We start from the raw sequence: 22,199 nt of genomic DNA on the forward strand, positions 1-22,199 counted from the left end.
TGTGTAAAATCTCTTACTTCACTGAATTATTTATGTGGGTACAATAACATAAAAAAGAATAGCAGTAAGTACAGCAGCACTATATTCCCTTTTCCTGTATTTCCTCGTCCATTGTGAGAAAAACAGAACAGCTTCTAAGGAGAAAAGCTCTTTGCTTTATTTAGGAAAATAAAACCTTAGGGAGAACCCATAATAAATTGAGTGCAAGTGAAATAAGGTTATCTGCTTCAGAATGCTACCTATGCCATATGGTTTAGTGTTGCTAGAAAAGGAGACACGCAAACACACATCCAGGCAAAGACAGTCACACATAAATGTAACGGAGTGCCAAAACTCCTTCCTACATGCATCTGTCTGATTAGACAATAGGTAAGTACCTTCTTTCTATAGTTTTTATTTCATATCCGGTTTAACTGCCACAGATTATTTAAGAAAATGTCTCTTTTGTAATAACATTTACTGAAAACTGAAAAAATAATCTGAGGCAAGGGACAGCCATTTGAGCCTTTTAAATGCAATCATAATTTTGATCGATGCTGGTCTGAGGTACAATTCTGCTGTCACTACGTCAGTGACATGTTTCCATGTTTGTTACAAAGAGCGTGTCCTGGATTCAGCAGTAGCAGTCATTTTTCTCCTTCTTAGTAGCTGGTGCAATGCTGTGTTTTTGACTTTCAGTCTCGGTACAGTGCTGATAACACCGATAGTTTTAGTTGCTGCTCTGTAACATTTACTCTGACCAAGGACAGTGGTGAACAGCTGTATTCTCTTCCCTTGTTATTTCCCTTATCATTATTGGTCGTAGCAGTAGTGGGTTTGTGTTATACCTTAGTTACTGGACTGTTCTTATCTCAACCTGTGGGAGTTACATTCTTTCAATTCTTCTCCCCATCCCTCTGGGAGCAGAGGGAGGAAGGGGAGGGAGCAGAGTGAGCAAGGCTGCATGGTTATTTGTTGCCAGCTATGCTTAAACCATGACATGCAATATCAATCGTGGCATACCACTTGTCTGCCTTTCACTCCAGCTCATACTGAAGTTCTAGCATGTCCAGTATGGCAGCACTCAGTGGTGGTGTGACTTCATTCAGGCCACAATATTCTACTGTTAATCTCCACTCTCCGTTAGACTTTCACACTGGCCATATGGGGCTGTTAAAAGGGTGAGTAGGTCCTACTGATCACTCCTTGGCTCTCCAGTTTACGGATCAGCTTATGGATGGGAATCAGGGAGTCTTGGTTGGTGCAATATCGCTGCGGTGCACTGTTGTGATTGCAACTGGCTGCTTCCAAAGGCTCAGGGACTGTTTTTCTCTTGCAATTGCTTTCTCAGTTCCCCCTTCCCTTGCAAGTGATCCCAGCTGCTTGGCTTCACTGCTGTACTTGTTGCTGGGGTTGGTGTAGCTGTGCATGGCGCCAGAGTAGCTGTGCTGTCTGTTGTGATTGGAGTTTGAGTATCTACTGTACTTGTCGCTGGGGTTGGTGTAGTTGCTGTACTTGAGTTGGAGTAGCTGCATTATCTGTTGTAGCCAGAGTTTGAGTAGCTGCTGTACTTGTCACTAGGGTTGGTGTAGCTGCTGTATTTGGAGTTGGAGTAGCTGCATTATCTGTTGTAGCCAGAGTTTGAGTAGCTGCTGTATTTGGAGTCAGAGTAGCTGCATTGTCTGTTGCTTTGCCATCAGATCCAGAGACATTTTTTTCCCTTTAAAGGTGCTGGATGGTGTTGAACAGGGCTCTGTAACCATAGGCCAAGCCCCAGCACATTGCCATGATTTGTCCCTCTCTGGTATGACCAGGATGACAATACACCTTTTCTGGATTTTGCACTTCTTCAGTGGTGAAATCCCAAAGTACTGGAGGGGCTCACTGGCCTAGATACTTGCCCATACTCTCTCATACACCCCACCACTCATGACTGTCCAGCCTCAGGGAAAATCTCTTGGTCCTCCTATATCATCGTCAAATCCTAGACAAGGCCCAAACCCAACTCGGCTTAACTTCTGAGATCAGACAAAATGGTCGTGGGTATAAAACACTCTGTATGTGTGCCAACATGGTGATCCCCATCACAATTAGTAGGCAGGTCTCAAGAGTACCCACAGGCCATTCAAAACCTTCAGAACTCTCAAATGATGCTGTAAACGGTCTGATGGGGGGGCTGGGAAGGTAAGGGAATGTCTTGTTCACAGGCTGACTACCCGAGGAGGGGAAAAAAGATGTGTAATTGCTAAACACTTCTGTTATACATCTCCCAAAGTATAGAGGCACTGACCACACTGGGAACACAAGCCAAATCAGTTTCATGTCTACTGTATTACAAGTCATTACCATAAAGTACAATGAAACAAGAACCTTAGCTTAAGGCCCCCAGCTGATGAACACTAATACAGCAAATACCAGCTGTAAGTAAGGTATGACATACTGGAACTGTGAGATCAAGAGCAACAACTCTGAGAGCCAATAAATCAGCACTGTGACAAGTGACTATTAATCCAAAACAATTAATCCTTATCACAAATACGATTAGACACACTCCAGTCAGATCTGTTGTTATCTCAACCCTTCGTGCCCCACGTTAGGTGCCAAAAAGAACTGTTGTGGTTTAAGCCCAGCTGGCAACACAGAACCACACAGCCACTTGCTCACTCCCCTCCACCCCTTCCTCCCCCCTGCTCCCGGAGGGATCGGGAAGAGAATAGAAAGAAAGTAAAGATACAAATATGTAAGGAATTTTCCTCAAAGGAATAACTATAGTTAAGGCTAGAACACAGCTGAACAAACCATGTTAGTTGACTATTATCATAGGTGGATAACTGAGGGAAATAAAGTATTTAATGTTTTTCTTTAAAAAGAAAAATAAAAAAGCTTTGTTTTCTTCATATAGAACAAACCTCTTGTGATGGTGAAGAGGCAGACTTTGTCACTGATACATACATTCCAATTCTTAGATCCCTGTTGTGAATCTATCCTCCTGAGCTAAGGGTTCTAAGGTCACCAAAGTCAATCACCTTTCCACATCTGGAACTTTCCAGTTACATATTTAGATATGTAAAACAATATTTATTCCATTTAAATATATTGTGATGAATCAATAAATGTTTCTTTCTGCATGGACCCTCTGTACTGGTACTGAAAAGACTATTCATGAAAGAAACTACCAAAACCTTTCTCTCTTGCAACATTTAATATTAAGTGAGGGACAGGAGGAGGAGAAGGTGGTGTCCAAAAGTCTGATTCTGCTGAACTTTGTCTCCCTGAGCACCCACTGTAGTCAGCAGAAACTAACTCCACTGTGGGGTGGCCAGGGAACATGCATTAAGAACCTGCTCTGAATCCTGCATTTAAAGATTTTCTCTTGCTCCATCCCCTTACACAGAGGTATCTTATGGAGTAGCTTATGTGTTCAGTAAACACAGGGAACCAGTCCTTTAGCAGCTGTTAGCCAACGACAGAATCAGATAATGAAAAATCCTTTCCTAGTCCCCAAATATTTTTTCTCTTCATTATTAGCACTACTTTTTTGACAGGTTTTTAATAATTTAGTTTCCCTAAGACAGTTAGTTTCAATCTTCATTTTCATTAACATAGTCCTCTTTCATTTTAATAGAGAAGGAAATTAAAGTTTATTTCCTTTTTTACACTTACATTATCAATTCCAGCACAAATCTCATACTTGCTCTCTAGTTCAGGCACCCTCTGCTGGTTCTATGAAAGTAGAACACAAAATAACAGAGAATGATCATTGTCAACATTTTAAAGAGAAAAATCCAGATTTCTGTTTCTTAACCTTTTACTATCAGAACATAAATTAGGAAAAAGATCAGTTTGGGGCATATAAACTGTTCATGGGGAGAGATTTTTAATTCATTCAAGAAAGTAATTGCATAATCAAGCATGTGAACCTGTGGAATTCCTCAGGCAAAAAGTCCAAAAATGAACATGGCCTAAAAATCTAATCATAGCCTGACCTGGCTCTTAGCAGAACCCTGTGATAGGCATTTTAATGATGATGTTCTGCAAGGAGATCTAGAAGGATACACTACTGTGGATGGTTTTTTTTCCCTGTGTATCTCAGCAAAAGTCACAGGCAGTAGCCCTGCTTAGATAATACATATTTTAAGGAGCCAGTGATAAGGAAATACGTGGCTAAATATTAGCTTCCGTTCCAGCAACACAATAAAACAGAACCCTGATCTAATTATTCATCTCAGAAAATCCCTGAGTGTCAGAAAGGTAAATTAGAACCTAGTGTTTTCTTAATTGGCTGAAGGGTAGGACATGCTGATATTGGGAGAGAGAAAGTTTGGTGCAGCTGGTACTCTAACAGTCTCTGGTACCAAAACCAAGAAAAGGCAGCTCTAAGACCACTCTCAATACTACCAGCATCTAAGCAAGTCTCCTGCACTGCCCAGCACAGGACATATAGGTCTGTCAGGAGGGCCCTATTCCTCCTCAAGGTGTGTATGATGGTATGCTGCAAGAAGTTTTGTTTAAAATCTACAGGAACACAAACCCAAGATGTGTATGTTTTGAGGAGCATTTCACCTATTCCACTTTCTGAAGCCAACTTTTACTTGACATTAAGCCTCAGTGAAAGCAGCCTTTGTTGAGGATCCATACAGTTTTCTGTGTATGGTAGCACAGGTGTCAACACAAAGAGGTTTGGGAGAGCTGCAAAATATAGTAATGTTTTATTTTGCATAGCTGAGTTTTCTAATGAGGTTTAAAAGCATGTTATATGTCACAGCAACAGGCAGAATACTAGCTACAAGTATGTAAATCAAAGCTATTTAAGCAATTCTCCTGGTACCTTTTCTGGGTAAGTAGATTCTTCAACATACTGGAGACAGTGCACTGGAGGACCACCAAGATGAAGAGAGATGTGAAGAACCATCTTTGTTGAGCCATAAGAAATGAAGGAAAAGGGAGGATTTTAATTGCTGTCTTCAACTGCAGACTCTTCAAGGTGTGTAGTGATAAGAAAAGAGACAACAGACAAAAATGGCAATGTACGAAGTTCTGACTGGAAACAGAAACAGGTGCCCAGAGAGGTGGAATTTCCATTCTCAAAGATATCAAAAACTCAGCTGGACAGACTTAACTAAGTCCATCTCACTGTACACGTCTTGTGCCAGGGCTTGAACTAGATGACCCCCAGAAGTCCCTTCCAACCAAAATTATTCTATGATTTTATGAAAAGTGACTGCTGTATCATTACTCCATCTTAAATTGATGGAAGTTATTTTGACAGTACTAATGCTTCCCTGAGCAAATAAGAAATATAAACCCAATCCAGACACACTGATGTCAGTAGGAATCTTTAGTTTAACTTGAAAGTCATTGGAACAACTTCAACGCTTCTAGGATTCATGTTCAGAAAAGATCCTAAAATTCATTTTTGTCAACAACACTAGAAATTGCATTCGGATGGTGGGGGTTTTTACTGTAGGTTTCACAGCAAGATGCACATCAGCTATTTTTGAGGATTCACAATTTCTGCCTAGAGAGCAGCAGAATGAAATGTTTGCTTAGTGCTTTGCAGGTACATAACCTAGCTTTTCAGTTTGCACTTACAGGAAAATTCGTATTTGCTAACTGTTACTGGTCATGAGCTTCTCATGTAACATGGGTTCAACTCAGGTGTCCTGGTTTGAGCAGTAGCAGTCATTTTTCTCCTTCTTGGTAGCTGGTGCAGTGCTGTGTTTTGACTTTCGGGCTGAGAACGGTTGCTGATAGCAAGTATGTTTTGAGTTACTGCTCGGGTGTTTGGTTTGTTCAATGCCTTTTTCTGAGCTCATGCTCTGCCAGGGAGGAGGGGAGGCCAGGAGGAAGGAGAGACAGGACACCTGACCCAGGCTAGCCAAAGAGGTATTCCATACCATAGCACATCGTACCCAGGATGTAACTGGGAAGGCCCGGAAGGGCTGGAATCCTGGGGGAGGGAGGAGGTATCGGTCAGTGCTCGGTCGGGCAGGGTGGGGTGAGTTATGGGCTGGTGGCTGGTGAGATGTTGTGTTCTCTTCACTTGTTATTTCCTGTATCATTATTATTTGTAGTAGTAGTAGCAGCAGTGATTTGTGTTATACCTGAACTATTAAACTGTTCTTATCTCAACCTGTGGGGGCTACATTCTTTGATTCTCCTTCCTAACTCTCCAGGAGTCAGGGGAGCAAGGGGGGGAGTGAGTGAACCAGCTGTGCAGACTTGGTTTAAACCACGACATCAGGTCAACTGCTACTTTTGTGCTGAGACATTGTCTATATTAACTGAAATTTATGTCATAGAATGGCAATTTTGTGACCTCTGTAGAGTGAGCTAATGTTTTCATCAGGCTGCTGTGAATTAACATTGCCACTGTTTTCCCTTTTCACCTCATCATTTTTCTCATGGCTGTAAGACAAGCTTTTTTCCTCTTCCTCATCTTGGCTCTAACAAGATATTATATTGTTTATTTTGGACATAAAATAAAGTAAAACCTAGAATTACAGAATCATAGAATAGTTAGGGTTGGAAAGGACCTTAAGATCACCTAGTTCCAACCCCCCTGCCATGACAAGGGACACCTCCCACTAAACCATGTCACCCAAGGCTCTGTCCAACCTGGCCTTGAACATCACACACTCAATCCCACTGTCCATGTCACTTGTCATGGTTAAACTTCATAAGGTTTGCATCAGCCCACCTCACAAGCATGTCAAGGTCCCTCTGAATGGTGTTCCTTCCCTCCAGTGTTATCACCCAAACCTCACAGCTTGGTGTCATCAGCAAACTTGCTGAGGGCACACTCAATCCCATTGTCTATGTCACCGACAAAGAGGTTGAACAAGACCGGTCCCAACACCGATCCCTGAGGAACACCACTCATTGCTGGTCTCCAGCTGGACATTGAGCCACTGACCACAACTCTTTGCGTGCTGCCATCCAGACAGTTCTATATCCACCAAGTGGTCCACCTATCAAATTGATGTCTCTCCAATTTAGAGACAAGGATGTTGTGTGGAACAGTGTCAAACGCTTTGCACAAGTCCAGGTAGATGACATCAACTGCTCTACCCCTGTCCATCAGTGCCATAGCCCCATCACAGAAACATCACAAGGGAGTAATGAGAATGCAACACAATAAATGTCAAGCACTAGCCGAATATTTTGATTATTCATATAAAGGTTAAAAAATGAAAAAAAGAAATGTGTTCATAAAAATATAATGTATGCCTTCACACACACAAATATAATGGAAACACAGGTTTATCTTAATAAATACATGTGTGATGTACAATAAACTGAAACAATCAAGAAAACATATTTGAAGTCTTTAAAAGAAGACACATTCCCAAACCTCTCAAAAAGTAGCTGGCCTTCTAATCCAGTAGATAAACTAATATTTCCCAAAATGGAAGGATACCTTTCTGTTTAGGGTGGAGACTTGGATCATCTCTAAATAGCATCCATGGTTTGAGTAATACTCTGAGAAAAAGCTGTATTGTGGAACAACAGCTGATGGAGTGTGGGCACACGAATTATGAAGGGCTGAATAATCCCTGATTTTGACTTGCACAACCCAGGCTTGAAACTGAGTGAATGACAGTGAACTGTTGTGGACTGGCTGCAAGGCAGTGGGCATATTGTTCCCAATCCCGATGTTTTAGCATTAGAAGATGGGATTTATGAGGAGTGCAGGCCACAGTCCTAAACCAGCAAGTGCCTATGTGAAGCCTGACATGAACTGATGATGAAGAAAGCTGTGGGTAAAGAAGCAAAAGTAACAGTGCAAGCAAGATAAGAAACTGGAATGTGTTAAGACACAACAGTGAACTGTTCACAAGTTTTGGAGACCAGGCTCTCATCCGCCTAATGTACCCAATTGCATCCTAGTTGCTGTACATGTATCCACTAATACAGCAAGCTATTGATTATGTATCCAATCTTAATACAGCCAGTTATTGTGTATGTATCAAAGTATAATACACTGAACCATTGTAAGCAGACGCAGAAACTAACATGGAAATTCTAGCTTAGCCAATAGCTATTTATAGATAGGCAGGTGGACAAACTAATGTAACCAATGAAAGAGTGTTTAGTAGCACATGGGCTATCAGTAACTGTATAAATATAGGCGATCGTGATCAATACAGTGAACAAGACGTGTAACTCATATTGAGTCATCCTCTTGATCCTGGGTTCCTCCGACACTGTACCACATGACTAGCACTTAAATGTTTTACAAAAGAACATATGCTAAAGTGACCTGCACTTCATCTTTTTCTGATAGGTTCCTCCTCCTGAAACTCTGACCCTGACCTGCACAACAAGCATATCCTTTTTACAGTGGTAATGCTTTGCTAGTATTTTGTTCTGCACCATCCCTAAAGAAACACACCACCATGGATTGTCACAAAAATGCTAAAAATGAAAATTATACTTGTTTTGCTTTTCTAAGAAAACCATCAAATATAGCTTATGATCTCATACCTATTTTTCTCATGTCCCTTATGCCAGCAAACCTGAAACAATGTCTTTAGTTTTGACAGTCATACCACATCAGCACCTATGTAATGAAACTAAATTTAAACTTCAGTTATGTTGTCAACTAAAAAAAGGCGTAAGTGGTAAAACCCAGCTCCAGAACAGGATTAACCTTAAAATCCTGGACTCTCCAGAATCCTTGGCACTGTGGAAAACCTATTCTGAAAAATACTAAGCAAGGTTCGGGTTCGGTTCTGACATGTTGCTTTTAGTGTAATTTAACTGTTTAATTAACATACACAGAGAATTATCTCTTCAGTTGTGTTCCAACTAACAGGTTTATTAAGAGACAACTGATTCAGCAGACTTATATGAATGAACATAGCAAAAAGTAAGTTGTGTTTGGCTGTACAAAGAAGGCAACTAGATCCAGCTATTTTAACAAAAAGTACTAGTAATATGAAAAAAAATGAGTTTACAGAATATAAATTTTATCCTCTCATCAGAGCTAATCTCCTTCACATCTGGAAATTTCAGTCTTTTTCGAATTTCAGAATCTCTTGCTCGAATGTTAATAATTATAAGACTCTAAGAACATCACAAGACTCTGGATGACTCAGTATGAAGTATTCTTATGCATCAACAGTCTGATATGTAATTCTAGCTGTGATTGCTAAGCTAATTTTTAGATTAAACAACTGACAATTGTAGGCAGGTCCATTAAAATTCACTGGGATAACAGCTGTTTTTACAACATGCTAATGACTAAGGGTTTGATCCTGCAACGCTGAGGTCAATGGAAGCTTTGTCCCCAACTTCAGTGAGGATACAGGCCTTCATGCACAGATTACTATTAGCAAATGAAGACAGCAACTTACATTTACCCTCACATTTTTAAAACAGAAGAATCATCTAGTGAACAGAATGGGCTAAAGCCTAGCTGATAAAATATTCTGGTTGTTTTCTACTTCACAGCTCGTCTTACAGCAGAAGATCTTCTCAAGAAAATTAAACTTTCAGCAATTGAACACGAAGATGTAAGCACTGACCACTGATAGATGAAGATGTAATAAGGTGTATCCCCTTCAGCTTGGAAAGAACCGCAGAAAGGTGCCTATGCTGGAGTCCTGTCATGCGTCAATTCAACCCAGCCCTTAGAGTACTTCAAACCAACTTCTGTTTTGTACTGATGCTGCTTCAAGCTGGTTGATGGTTTCTGCATTGAAGAACAAAGCAGACAGTCCTAACAAGACCACTTACACAGTACCATCAGGAATGCAGTATATGCACCGCAGGCAAAATGAACTGGCTTACTCTGGCAGGCCATGCCAGCACTCCTTCAGACATCAGACGTGTTACATAAAAAGAGGCAAACCAGACAAGTTCAGGACAAACAGGACAAAAAAGACAAGACCTTTCAATTTCACCTACTGAGGCAGCTGAAATTCTGAGGAAGGGGAGGGGGACTCAGTATTTAAATGGTTCTCTTTTTTCCTCTCATTTTTCATTTTCTTTAAAATGCTTGTAGACTATATTGACATTCTTTTTTAATTTTGCCATTCCACATGAAAAGCGAAGTTTCCTGGCTACTGGGTCTTCAGTGACATTTTGCTACACATAGAAAGAAGCATGTGAAATGCAGGTGATTTGATCAGCTCTGAAAACCTAGACAAACTGCAGTTATCTTCCTGAGCTGCCTGAATTTCTGTCATCTTACTTTGGACATCTTTGCAGAAAATTCTGAAGAAATTGGGAGTGCCATGTTTTTCCTGTATTTCACATAGAAAAATAGAACAGAAAACTAGTGGGACAAAAATAATAGCAATCATCTAGAATAAAGCTTTATATTAATTTTCAGCATAAAAGGATTTCCACTCTAGTGATAGTTTGGTCTTTACTGCACTTTGCTCCTACTGATTTTCCTGAATTGCTTCAGCAAATTCTCACTAGAAAAATAAAACTCATGACCAAGAACTGCTTTCTTTCTCTCACTGCTAGAATAAGAAAACCATGTTGCAATGCTCTAATAATTTTGTACCTAATTTTGTAGATTTAAAATTACTAACATTTGTTTTTTGATAAATGTGCTAATCATTTGAAACTTGTTTTAAAAAGCTACCAGCAGAGCATAAATTTCAGTTTGGAAGGGCCAAAGTGTGGCAGTTTGCACAGCCCTTTACAAGACTTCAGCAGAAAGCAATTGTATCGGAACTGCTGCACTTCAAGAATGTGGGATGTTAGCATATGATATGATGTTCTTCAAAAGACCAAAGTTTTTGTGCCATCTCTTAGGTAAGTTCAGTTTGGTTACAGGATACACCCTAGGTGTGTACTTTTGATGATTTAAACATCACATGTGATTATTAATCATAGCTACAGTACTGGCATTTTATGGAGTTTCCAACGGCACGCTGCTTTCACAGGTACCTACACATGTCATCACACAAATGTGTTGCAGGTATAGTAACAAGAAGACATAAAGCCTGAAGGAAGTTATCCATCTGGTGTTTATAGATATAAGGAAGAAATTCTTTACTGTTAGGGTGGTGAGGTACTGGAATGGGTTGCCCAGGGAGGTAGTGAATGCTCCGTCCCTGGCAGTGTTCAAGACCAGGTTGGATGAAGCCTTGGGTGATATGGTTTAGTGTGAGGTGTCCCTGCCCATGGCAGGGGGGTTGGAACTAGATGATCTTAAGGTCCTTTCCAACTCTAATTATTCTATTATTCTATGATTATACACAGCTGTTGTATCCTAATTAAAGGTGATGTTTGAATTTCTTGTAAATATTTCTTCTCATTGTCAGTACAACAGGCCAGACAAAAACAACAAACAAAAATAAGAGCTACACTTTAAGAAAATACTGTGGTAATTTGATTCCATCCAATTTCCCAAGAAAATGTAAATACAAAATGACAGCAGCAAACTCTCTGCTGTCATTACATTCCAGCAGTGTAAAACTAGGGCATCACAAAAGAAACCCAAACAAACCTGGGCCATGTTTTCATTCACTTTTACTTTAAAAAAAACCCAACAAACCACACAAAAACACAGCTGAAGGTAACAAAATCTAAATTAAATCCACAACTGTATATAACTCAAAAGTCTTAGGAGATTTATTAAAGTGAAAAAAGAGGATGAAAAATTAAATGCAAGTCCAGAAATTAAAGACGCATGGCACGTGCCTGCAGGAACAATCCTGCATAACCTCTGCCTTGTCTGTACCTTGTAGAAGGGTTTTGGTGGGTTGCTTGTTTGTTTTTTGGGGGGAGGGGGGCAGAGGGGGAAATGCAGTTTTTTAAATCTGAACTGCATCAAAATTGTAACCAATTACCTTTGGATACCAAGAGAGGTTCAAAATTGCATTGGTTACGATTATGGGAATTACCTACTCATGACCTTCCAAAGTCTCCCATTTCTTCTGGAATACACTATATACATTCTGCTCTCCCACAATGTATTTTCAGAATATTTTACATTTAAATCTCCCTAAAGATTTGTTTCCACTAACAAACTTTGCTGCATTTAACTAGAATTAAAAGGTCTGGTACAGCCGACACAACATCGGGCACTACTGAGTAGCGTTCAGTACCACGCTAACAAACGCCATTGGGATATCAACATACCGTTCCGCCACAGTCAGCAATGAAAACTGGCGATTCTGTAATCACACCAAAACAGAGATGATTTATCTGTTCCAGGAAGGCCCTACAAGGATGAGGTTTTGTTGTATTTGTCACAACTTTTTTAGTTAGCTCCGGGAAGGGCTTTGCTGGTTTTGGAGCCTTACCTGCACAAGAGCCCTCGATTAACTGCCTGCCTGCAGCCGGTGGCTCACTAGGGATGAAGCTGCACCGATTGTTTTCTCCGAAGACTAAGGGCACATAACCAGCAATATGGGACTTTCCAGACAATCCGTTTAGGGAAACCTTATCACAGAGCTGCTTACTCTGACTGCTGTTAACGATGGAAACTACCTAAAGCAGACGACCTTCCCGATTCTTTAGCTAAGTACCCACTTCACCTCTGGAGTCCTCTTCACTATCTCTCCCTCTGTGGGCAATTCTTTCTTCACACCCTCAAAAACTACCATGCGTTCCTAATCCTTCCTTTAAAAGTACTCCGCCTCGCATCCACCACACCTCAAAATACCCCAAACACGTGATTTAACCCTGGCATGCTGGAATTAGCCACACGGAGGACACCGTCGTTTGCCATCGTCCGTCCCCCGTCCCCAACCACCCCTCTCGCAGCCTCATTTGAGTATCCTCTCCCACAGCCCAACATTCGTCGTCCTCCCCCTGTCGCTCCCCCAGACAAAATTAGAGGCTTGTGTAACAGTTTCTTCTCTAAATCTGTTCTCTGCAGACTGGCGGGGGGAAGACGCTCCCCGAATACACTCCCGTCCTTTTTGTCAACACGCCAGCCTTCATCAAAAATCACTGAAAATCGCGGGATTAATAGATTATTAAACCCATTATGCGTTCATTAGTGGTAATCCGCTGCTGATTTTGCCAGCGGTTCCCCTTCCAGCGGGGCAGCCTCCAGGGGTCTGGTTTAGGCAGCTAAGAGGATATCACAGCACATCCCTGCGGCGCTGCGGTCGCCCGCGGCTTCGGGAACGGAACAAGAGCAGAGCGGCTTCTCCAGAGCCCGTCCCCACCGAGAAGCAAGAAGCTCTGCACTCCGCGCCCGCTGCCTCCTCAAGGAGACGAGACACACCACTGCGGGCGATACCACCTGAGCACCGCTGCCTGCTTGCCTCCTTCCTCGACCGCAGGCGAGCAGCGGCAATGAAATAATAATGCTGCCACCGCCACTACCACGGGATCGGGACACAACGACACACACTTCCCAACACCCACCTCAGCCTCCCACCTCAGGAAAGAGGACGGTGCCGCTAACGTCTTCGCCCCTTACCCCGCCCAAACTCGTGCCTCCGCGCATGCTCGGTGCGGCACAGTACGGACTTGGGGCATGGGGCAGAGAGTGATGTAATACCTGTAACGGCCGCACCGCTATCCCCCGTGCATTTGCAGCCCTCCCAGACCTAACATCCGGGTATCCCTCCCGCTGCGCCAGAGGCGGGTTTTTCCCGTGAAAACCGGTGTTTGACGCGTCCTTGGTGTTGGTCTAAGTTTTGCTAACGGAAGAGAAAGGGGGGGGGGGGGGGGGGGGGCATAAGGAGCGCGGAAGCCGGCGCGTGCGTACGCGCCCCAACAGCGAGGAGGGAATGGTCGAAGAAGAGCGCGTGCGCGCGCACCCACTCCCGCCTCCCCTCCCTCTGCAGCGCGCGCGCGGCTGCTGCCGGCGCGCCTGCGCGGAGGGAGGAGGCAGAGGCGGCGGCGCAGTGCGCGCGCGTATGTGTGTGTCCGTCCGCGGGGGGCGGAGAACGCTCCGCCGTGGTGCGCGAGTGGGCGCGGAGCTCGGGCGGCGAGAAGGGGCCGCGGAGGGGGGGGGGCTGCCGGCGGCGGCCGAGCGGCGGCGAGCGAGGACGGGGGGAGAGGAGTGAAGGCGAAATGAGCGCTAGGCTCCCCCTGGGCACAGAGCCGCCCTCGACAGCCGCCGCTTGTGAATGAACTGAGGCAAGGCCGCCCGCCGAGTGCCCCCCTCCCCTTCTCCTTCCCCTCCTTCCCCTTCTCCCCCGGCCTGCCCGCCCGCCGGCGGACCCACTGCGGCCGTCCCCGCCTGTCCCCGGCTTCCCTGCCTTCACGCACCTTCGGGAGAGCGGCCCTGCCCGCCACAGCCGGCTCCGTCCACCGCGGCCGGGGGGTAAGTAGCGCTGCGCAGTGTGAGGCCTCCGGCGGGCCGGGCTGAGGCGTGTTAGGGGCGGCGGCGAGGCTGGAGGGGGCTGCGTCCACTGCCGCCCGGGCCATGGGGCCTGTAAACATGTGGGGGCGGACGCGGCGGGAGGGGGCAGGCCCGGAGGGGGTGGAGGCTCTTTGGTAGCCCTGCTGAGGAGGCAGACGCCATCCCCGGCGGCAGCAGCATGTACCGGGTCGGGGCGGTGAAAAGGAGTGAAATAGGAAGGGAGGCGGAGGGGGTGCGAGCCTGATGTGGGATGCTGCTGCTAGGAGCCATTACCCCCCACACCTCCCCCGGGGCCGAAGGTGGCCTGGCCACGCTGCGCAGCCCCTGCATTGCAGCCGGCTTGACCGAAGGGTGGGGGATGGTACGGCAGCCCCTCGGGCATGGGCAGGGGTGGAGAAGGGTGAGCAGATTATTTTGGGCCTGGCTCAGGTAGCATCAGCTACCCCCTCCCCCATTTCCTTGGCCGATTCAAGAGTTCATTTAATAATGGCTATAAACAGTCTTCTCTCCCATCACCACCCAAACGCTTGGGGCACGCCACTGGGGAAACAAAAAAAACCCAACCAGCACGCATCTATTTATAAAGCACCCCACCCTAGTAAGGGTCGGAGCATCAAGCACTCCCCAGATAGTGACATTACTATGCAGCGGGCAGTTTTTACTTGCCAACGCCTTTCACGCGTTTAAAGTTTTGATAGAGATTTCTCTGTCTTTGAAAACAGTGTCGTGAGCTAAGGTTACACTGATGAGCTGTGATCTACCAACGTGCGTGTTCAAAGTACATAGCAGTATGACACTGTCCTCGAATAAAAAGTTATCCAGGGATGTACTGGATATTTGGGCTTGCATGTTGAATGCCAGAGGTTCTGAAAATATGTCTAACCTTTTTATTACATTAGCTTGTGTCATAGTAGGTATGATGCAGCTTTAAGACAGGCTGCAGGTTAATAGTTTCAGAATTGATTTCATAGACATTTCTTAGATAAGGTGTTTATATTTATTTAGTACCATTACAATATTTCAGTACTATGTATGGCAAAATTTTGCTGTTGCAAAACTAAGGTTTACCATAGTGCTTGCAAGAAATTAATTCATTCTTTTTAGTAGTACATTTTCTTAATGAGAAGGTGCTGGCCAGTCAGCTGGCCAGTATGGTAACCTTAAGGTTTAAGGTCCTGTGTGTCATACAAAGGAATTTTTTAATTGTTTTTAATCAGAAGGCACTTATAGATCATGAGAGCAGTAGGGGATACGTTTTCCTTAGGTTGTGATGTTTAACATCAGAGCAAGTAGAAACATTCTAAAGTAGAGGTTCTAACTCTTGTGATTCTACAAAATTATTTTCCAAGTAGGAGCTGATGTAGCACTTTCCTGAGCCTGTATATATACTGTTTCAATGGTTAGGTGGCTGAAGCAGGATTTGTGAAGCACTAGTGAAATTAAAGACAGCTGCTGGTACTCAGGACTCTCTGTGAATTGACAAATGACAAAAAATCATGCAAGTTCTAGCCGCATTTCTTCTCTGATAGTTTCCCTCCTGTTACTATTCATAGTTTCTCTATGAATAACATCAGAGACACAGGGTAGGGGGAGGGAAACATGGATCAGGGATGTTTTACATTTTACCTATTAAATCAAAGTAGCAACTGAAGGAAAGGAAGACAGTTCTGATAGGTATACCAGCATTTTTCCTTGGGGTAGGGACAACTGCTCCTAAAGGCTTCTCTTCAGGCCTTTCTGGATCTATCTTTTGTATATGAAACTGGACTAAGACTTGCTGATCCATCATGCCAGTTATTAATGTTTTCCTCATGGGCAGATTCCTGATAAAACCCTCAGATAAATGTAGCTTGTCTGGAGAGAGCTGGTCTGTCCTCTCACAATCTGGCGCAGAAGAGTGTTTTTCTCAGATACAGGCAAGTCCTAGGTCTGGTTTATGGGTTTAGTGCTTTGGTTGGTGGTTTTCTGGTAAATCTCTCTCCATGACGTACAGTAGAAAACTATACTTGTTTTCCAAGTATTTACTTAACTGTCTATAGGTGAACTTGAGATACTTTTGAAACTGAGAGATGGAAATGCCAAATGACTGGTGAAACTTGCAGGTCTAAACAAGCAGAACTCAGAGCAATTTGAGTTAAAGCAGAATAAAAAAAATGTTTTTCTATAAAATCAAGCTGGTTGCTTCTTATCTGGAGCACAGTTTATTCAGTGAAGTTGAGTCATTCTTGCTGAGATAGCATTTTAAGAACTGTCGTTAAAATGCTTAGATATTTAACTCTGGCACAGTATAATTTGCAAACTTATGTAACTGGTATGTTTTTGAATGCAGCTGTCAATAGGGGATCTTATTGCACTTTTCCTTTTTAGTGGAGCTAGGGAATACAAAACAGCTGCTTTCACCAAATGACCCAAATATAAATTATTTCACAATAATGTATTTGTTACTAAAATATTGTCATTACTATTTACTTAATTTTTACATGTTCAAGACTATTTTGATGTAAAAATACTTTTTTTTCCTATGTAGTTGGCTTAGCAGAACTATATTTCAATTAAGTGATTGAATAATGCAGGTTGTGTTATTAAATAATCAAATTTTGGAATGAGATGTACTGTAAAATAATTGTACTCATTGTCTCTGCAGACCAGCTCACTTCAAAGACTTGAATAGTAACAATGTTTGAAGTCAAGACAATTGTGACTTGTAGTTACACCTGACCCAAACATCATTCTTGCTATTGCAATGTGGCCTTTTGTAATTTTTGCTCATCTTTTCTCATAAGTTGTACCTCACTTTTTAACTTTAACATTTGTGTATCATCTACAACTTTTTTAGATGATGCAACCTGTAGTCTTATTTGTTCTTTGGAAAAGAAAGCTCTTTTTGTGTGCTGCTTTGTTGCTGAATTCTTAGTGATTTCTCTAGTTTTAGTCACATGATCAAAATTTCAGTAAAAATACTAGGATAAGAAATAAACTTCTATAAAATTTAAGCATGTTTAACTACAGTACTCCTCCCTGAAAGAATGGAAAACTGTGCTAACAATGTCATCCCTGAAAAAAACACCAGTGTTCTTGGGATATTTAGAAGATCCAGGGAATGTACCTAAAATGTGATATTTTTTTTTAATGGCATTTTGTGCACATGCCATTAGGCATGCATAAGAACGATTCATGTATTTGAGCCATGATGTGGTGTGCATCACAGTGGAGATAGCATTATCTTCTTGTAGCTTCTTTAGGTTGCCTCTGTTGCTATCTGTGCTAGAACAAATCAGGGTTTATTAAGATGCAGCACTGCTAGAGCAAATAATTTAAATCTTAAGACTAGGAGGAATGTTTCTACCAAGGAAGTTGTAACTGGGACAGGAGAAGAAAGCAAGCATGATACCATGAGCGTGAGTAGACTGATTTTTGTTTCTGGCTAGAGCTGGTATTTGACTGTTACTGGCGTTAAACCAGTGCTGTAAGATCTGCTTTTCTGTATTTCTATCTGCTATAACGCCTGCTTTTCTATATTTCTGTCTGCCGTGGAAGGTCTGCTTTGCTGTATTTCTGTATGCTAAACTCCTCTATGTTAAATTGCATACTAAGTTACAGATGTCTGTCAAGTCAGTGTTATTTTTTTTTTTCGTTTGTGTTTGAAGTGAATAAGCCTTTGTTTTACTGAGTGTTCATTTTATTATTTTTTGTTGTTGTTTTCATGTACTGGTAAAACTAACTAATGGCTAGTTCAGCTTGCTAACTGAAGTCTCCAAAACACAGTGCTTGTAAATATGTGAGACAGTTGCTTATTTTTTTTAAACAGCTCTTCTAAAAAGATGCTTATACATGACTAAAATAACAGAATAAAAACTGCCTTCATCTACACGTAGTTCTGACACGTAACACTGTTTAGAGTGTAAACCTTACAGCAGAGTGCTAGCAGAAGAGCATCTAAGAGTGATACAAAGCACAATGGTTAATCAGGTTTCAATATTGAAATGTAGAGTAATCCTAACAGTTTACATATAGAGGAAAAAGTATGTTAGCCTCTTTATTGCTAACATCCTAGTTTTCATTTCAGGTAAAAATATTTTAATAGATAAAAAGATCTCTAAAGTCTTTAAGATAATAGTTTACAAACCCAAAGAACTCGAGTGTAACATGACTTGTATTCTGATAGCTGCAGTTTAAATAAAGCAAAGCACTTGAATGTGCTTATGCTGATATGCCACATAGAACTGAATTATGTGGGACTAATCAAACGTATGATGACGCTCTCAGGCTTAAATGCCTTTCTAGATTGTGACCTAGAGGATGAAATGTGCTTTCATGTTTGGGTCTCAGATGTAATTTGATAGATTTTCTGTACCTATGTATACAGTTCATTTTAACTGCCAACTGTACATATCATCTGGAATTTGAATAGTAGTCTGTATTCTTCTTAACCATATATCATAGCTATTTGTGCATAAAATTATGTTGATTTTTTTTACTTATACTATTAAATGTGGTAGCCATGAGAACTGTAAACTGTGCTTAAGCTCTCTGTTTGGAAATGAGCTTAAGGAATTGTTCAACTGTGCTAAATTAAGTAAATCCCAGTCTTCAGAAAGGGGTCCACAATGCAGAAAAATGCGGGCATGTAAGTGATTAGCATTGTAGGAACATTTTGTGAAGAAAGAATCAGTTTCTATGAGTAAATAATTTGCTGGTTCCCCTAGTCTAATTATAGTATTTGGACAGATCCTTCTTTAAAATCTAGTATTTCTTCTCTCTGTAAAGAACCATTCTGAGACTGCAGACTGAGGCCCTGTATGCTTAGGAAATGCTATCATTAGTAGTACTTGTATTTTGAAGAACAGATGAATTTTTCAATGTCCTCATTTGGTGACCAGAATATTTTGAGCTGCAATGGTCTTAACCTTGGACTCAGGAGAGCACCTTACTGCCTTGTTCATCATGGGCAAATCATTCAGCTCTGCACTGGTAGTGATAGAAGTGAATTTGGAAATTGGTGTGACCCTCAGAAGAAACCCTGTCCTGAAAGTTACTGTATGCCTAAAAGGTTAAAGCAATAGGGTTTTTTTCTTGGTTTCTGTTTTTATGTTTTTATGTAGTCTCGTGGGGGGAGGGGGAAATCAACTTTATTGCAGCAGTCATCCTCTCTCCTTGTTCTTTTAATGTGATAGTACATGAGGGCAAAATAGCTTTGTAAATAAAAGCTCTGTGTGTATACGAATGAACAAACTCTGGCTTTTCCTAAGCTTTGAGGATTTGACTTCCAGGTCTTAATGTGATTCTGGCATAGTTCTGATGTCATTTCCTTGCAAGCAAAGCCAGGTTACAGCTGTACACTTCAGAACATTTCCTATTTTATTCGTGTTTTATTCCCCTGTGTAGTCATCAGGCCTTTTATGTGTTCTGTATGCTGCTTTTCTTATATTCTCACTAGAATAGTGGTAATGTTGCTGAGATTAGAACCAGAATCCCACAAATATTTTCATGTAAAATGAAGGGTATGGGAAATTGCTTATGTGTCTGAATTATTTTTCTGGTACTGAATACTTGGCTAAACAGGAAATTTTGGAGCCTTCATGCAAGCATCTTCTTATCACTGGGCACTGGTTGTGTTTTCTCTGAGTAGTTTAGTTTACTCCCAAGCACTATCTGTATTAACATTTTCATTTAGGTTTTATTCTTCCATGCTGATAAATAAATTACTAGTAAGACATATCAGAAATAGGTGGCTGATGCTTACTGTTGAAGTTAGGAAGATCTGAAGTTTGAAAGCTTTAAATAATTATTTTTAATGAACAGTGACCTTGGTGAACAGCTGGAGGTGCAAAGACTAAAAACTGAAGAGGATATGGTGTGATGATTCCATGTGTTCAATTTTGTTTAAGGTATATGGGACTATATTAACTTAGATTTTAAAATGTTTGTGGGAAGTTTATTAGTAAAACAGTATGACAGAAGGATGGTGGGATTCTGTAAGAGTTTGTACACGTTACCAAAGGTGACAATACTGAATTGTGCCAACTGTAAAAAAGTGGCAGTTTACTGAACTTCATCACCACAGATGAGAGAGTACATTTTTTTTGCTGTATTTCAGAAATGGTTTGATTAATGCACTTGGTGTTCTCTTGGTTTTTTAAATAACTTATTTAAGGCTCCGTTTGTTTTTTGGAGTCTCAGTGAATAATCCCATTGGGACCTTTTCCCATACAGCATCTTCTTCCTAGGTTTAACACTTCAGGTAAAAAAAAACTGACAAAGACAAATTTGTAATAGCTTCACTTCATTCGAGTGGCTTTTGAACAACCTGAACAGTCCTGTTCATTTTAATCAAGAAAGGATTATTCTAAGCATGTCAGAAAGGATATGAGCAGTTTGGTTGGAATTCTTATTTTCACTTGTTTGTATTGTGTTTTGTTTTTTTAAATTTGGATCTTACTGCATCTCATTGATACATAAAATGAAGAAAGGCCTTTCTCCTGGCTTCTGTCTACATAGGCTGCAGCTTCTTTGAATCTTCTAGTTCCTTTTTACAGTGCTTGCTTCAATGGGGCTTTGAATTTTGGCTGGAGTCTGCAGGAGCTAGTGTGCTATTAGCACAAATTTTCTAATCTCTTTGTCTAAAATGCATCTTTTATTGATCTTTCAACACTTTTAAGTAAGAATTTTTTTTTTTAATTAAGTATAACCAGAAAGGTGGTGAGCTGAACACCAGCATGGGCATGTTTTCTGCTTATTAATGCTTTCAAGCGAGGACCTTGGCTTTTTCATTCTCATGCTGTTCAGACAGCAGCATATGAATTTATGCAGAGCTACCTCATTGATTTTCATAGTACTTGTTAATGCCACTTGGGTTGTCTACATAGTTTTTCATAGTGATCTGGCTTCTTGTACTTTGATGCTGCTGCCTGGTGGGTTTTTTTGTTTTAATTTTTTTTCCCTTATGCTTTTCCACCTCTAATTTGTAGTGCAAATATTTAGAAAGAAGCATGAATTCTGTCTGGGCCAAAAAATACTAATTTGTCTTCTCTATCCTGATGAGTAACTGATACTTGTGGTTGCAAGTTGTATCTCAAAATCAGTGTAGTGATTTTTGTTCCCAGCAGTGGTCCTAGTGATTTTGGAAGGAAGCTATTTTCTTCAGTAACTGACTATATTTCAGAATCAGAGAATCATAGAATAGTTAGGGTTAGAAAGGACCTTAAGATCATCTAGTTCCAACACACACTAAACCATGTCACCCAAGACTCCGTCCAAACTGGCCTTGAACACTACCGGGGTGGAGCATGTTCCTTGGGCAGCCTGTTCCAGTGCCTCACCACCCTCATAGTAAAGAACTTCTTCCTTATATCTAACCTGAAATTCTGTTCTAAGTTTGATCCCATTACCCTTTGTCCTAGCACTACAATCCCTAATGAAGAGTCCCTCTTCAGCATCCTTGTAGGCCCTCTGCAGGTATTGGAAGGCTGCTATGAGGTCTCCATGCAGCCTTCTCCAGGCTGAACAGCTCCAACTCTCTCAGCCTGTTTTCATACAGGAGGTACTCAAGCCCCCTCATCACCCTCGTGGCCCTCCTCTGGACTTGCTCCAACAACTCCATGTCCTTCTTAATGTAATGAAAACAACTCCATAAAGAAATCTTGAAACTACATCACCGTGTTTCAGATTTTCTCAGGAATAGCTTGTTAGATGAATTAACTGTTTCAATGTTCAGGGCTTTCTTTTTCAAAACTCAGATTACATGCATCTCCGTAAGAGAGAGTTTGAAACTCAGCCAGTGTACATTCATATTGAGAATAGCAGCTCCTAGTTTAACCTTGAAACAGGTTTTGGTGTCTGCAGGAAAGTTACATAGGAGCAGAAGAAGGTGTTTTAAGAAAGCTGGAACATATTGTTGGAGGGAGGATGTTAACTTGGAAATGGTTACCTT

General features: G+C 41.7%; 1 protein-coding gene and 1 long non-coding RNA gene across 3 annotated transcripts in view; one reads left to right on the top strand and one right to left on the bottom strand.

The window, feature by feature from the left end:
* Positions 1 to 2,690: 2,690 nt before the first annotated feature.
* On the bottom strand, positions 2,691 to 14,324 carry LOC115946588 (uncharacterized). The gene is made up of 3 exons (XR_004549547.1): positions 14,176 to 14,324; positions 4,808 to 4,891; positions 2,691 to 3,702 (listed from the first exon to the last, which is right to left on the bottom strand). It is a non-coding gene; the product is annotated as an uncharacterized lncRNA (long non-coding RNA).
* The window catches only part of PPM1A (protein phosphatase, Mg2+/Mn2+ dependent 1A), a 30,372-nt gene continuing 22,047 nt past the window's right edge, over positions 13,875 to 22,199 (top strand). The window contains exon 1 of one of the 2 annotated variants that reach the window (XM_034061734.1): positions 13,875 to 14,230. The gene's annotated coding sequence lies outside the window, so the exon portion shown is untranslated. The remainder of the gene's footprint in view (positions 14,231 to 22,199) is intronic. The other variant, XM_034061733.1, reaches the window with a different exon arrangement.

Source organism: Melopsittacus undulatus, chromosome 4 (genome assembly GCF_012275295.1).
Source record: "Melopsittacus undulatus isolate bMelUnd1 chromosome 4, bMelUnd1.mat.Z, whole genome shotgun sequence".
NCBI classification, from domain to species: domain Eukaryota; kingdom Metazoa; phylum Chordata; class Aves; order Psittaciformes; family Psittaculidae; genus Melopsittacus; species Melopsittacus undulatus.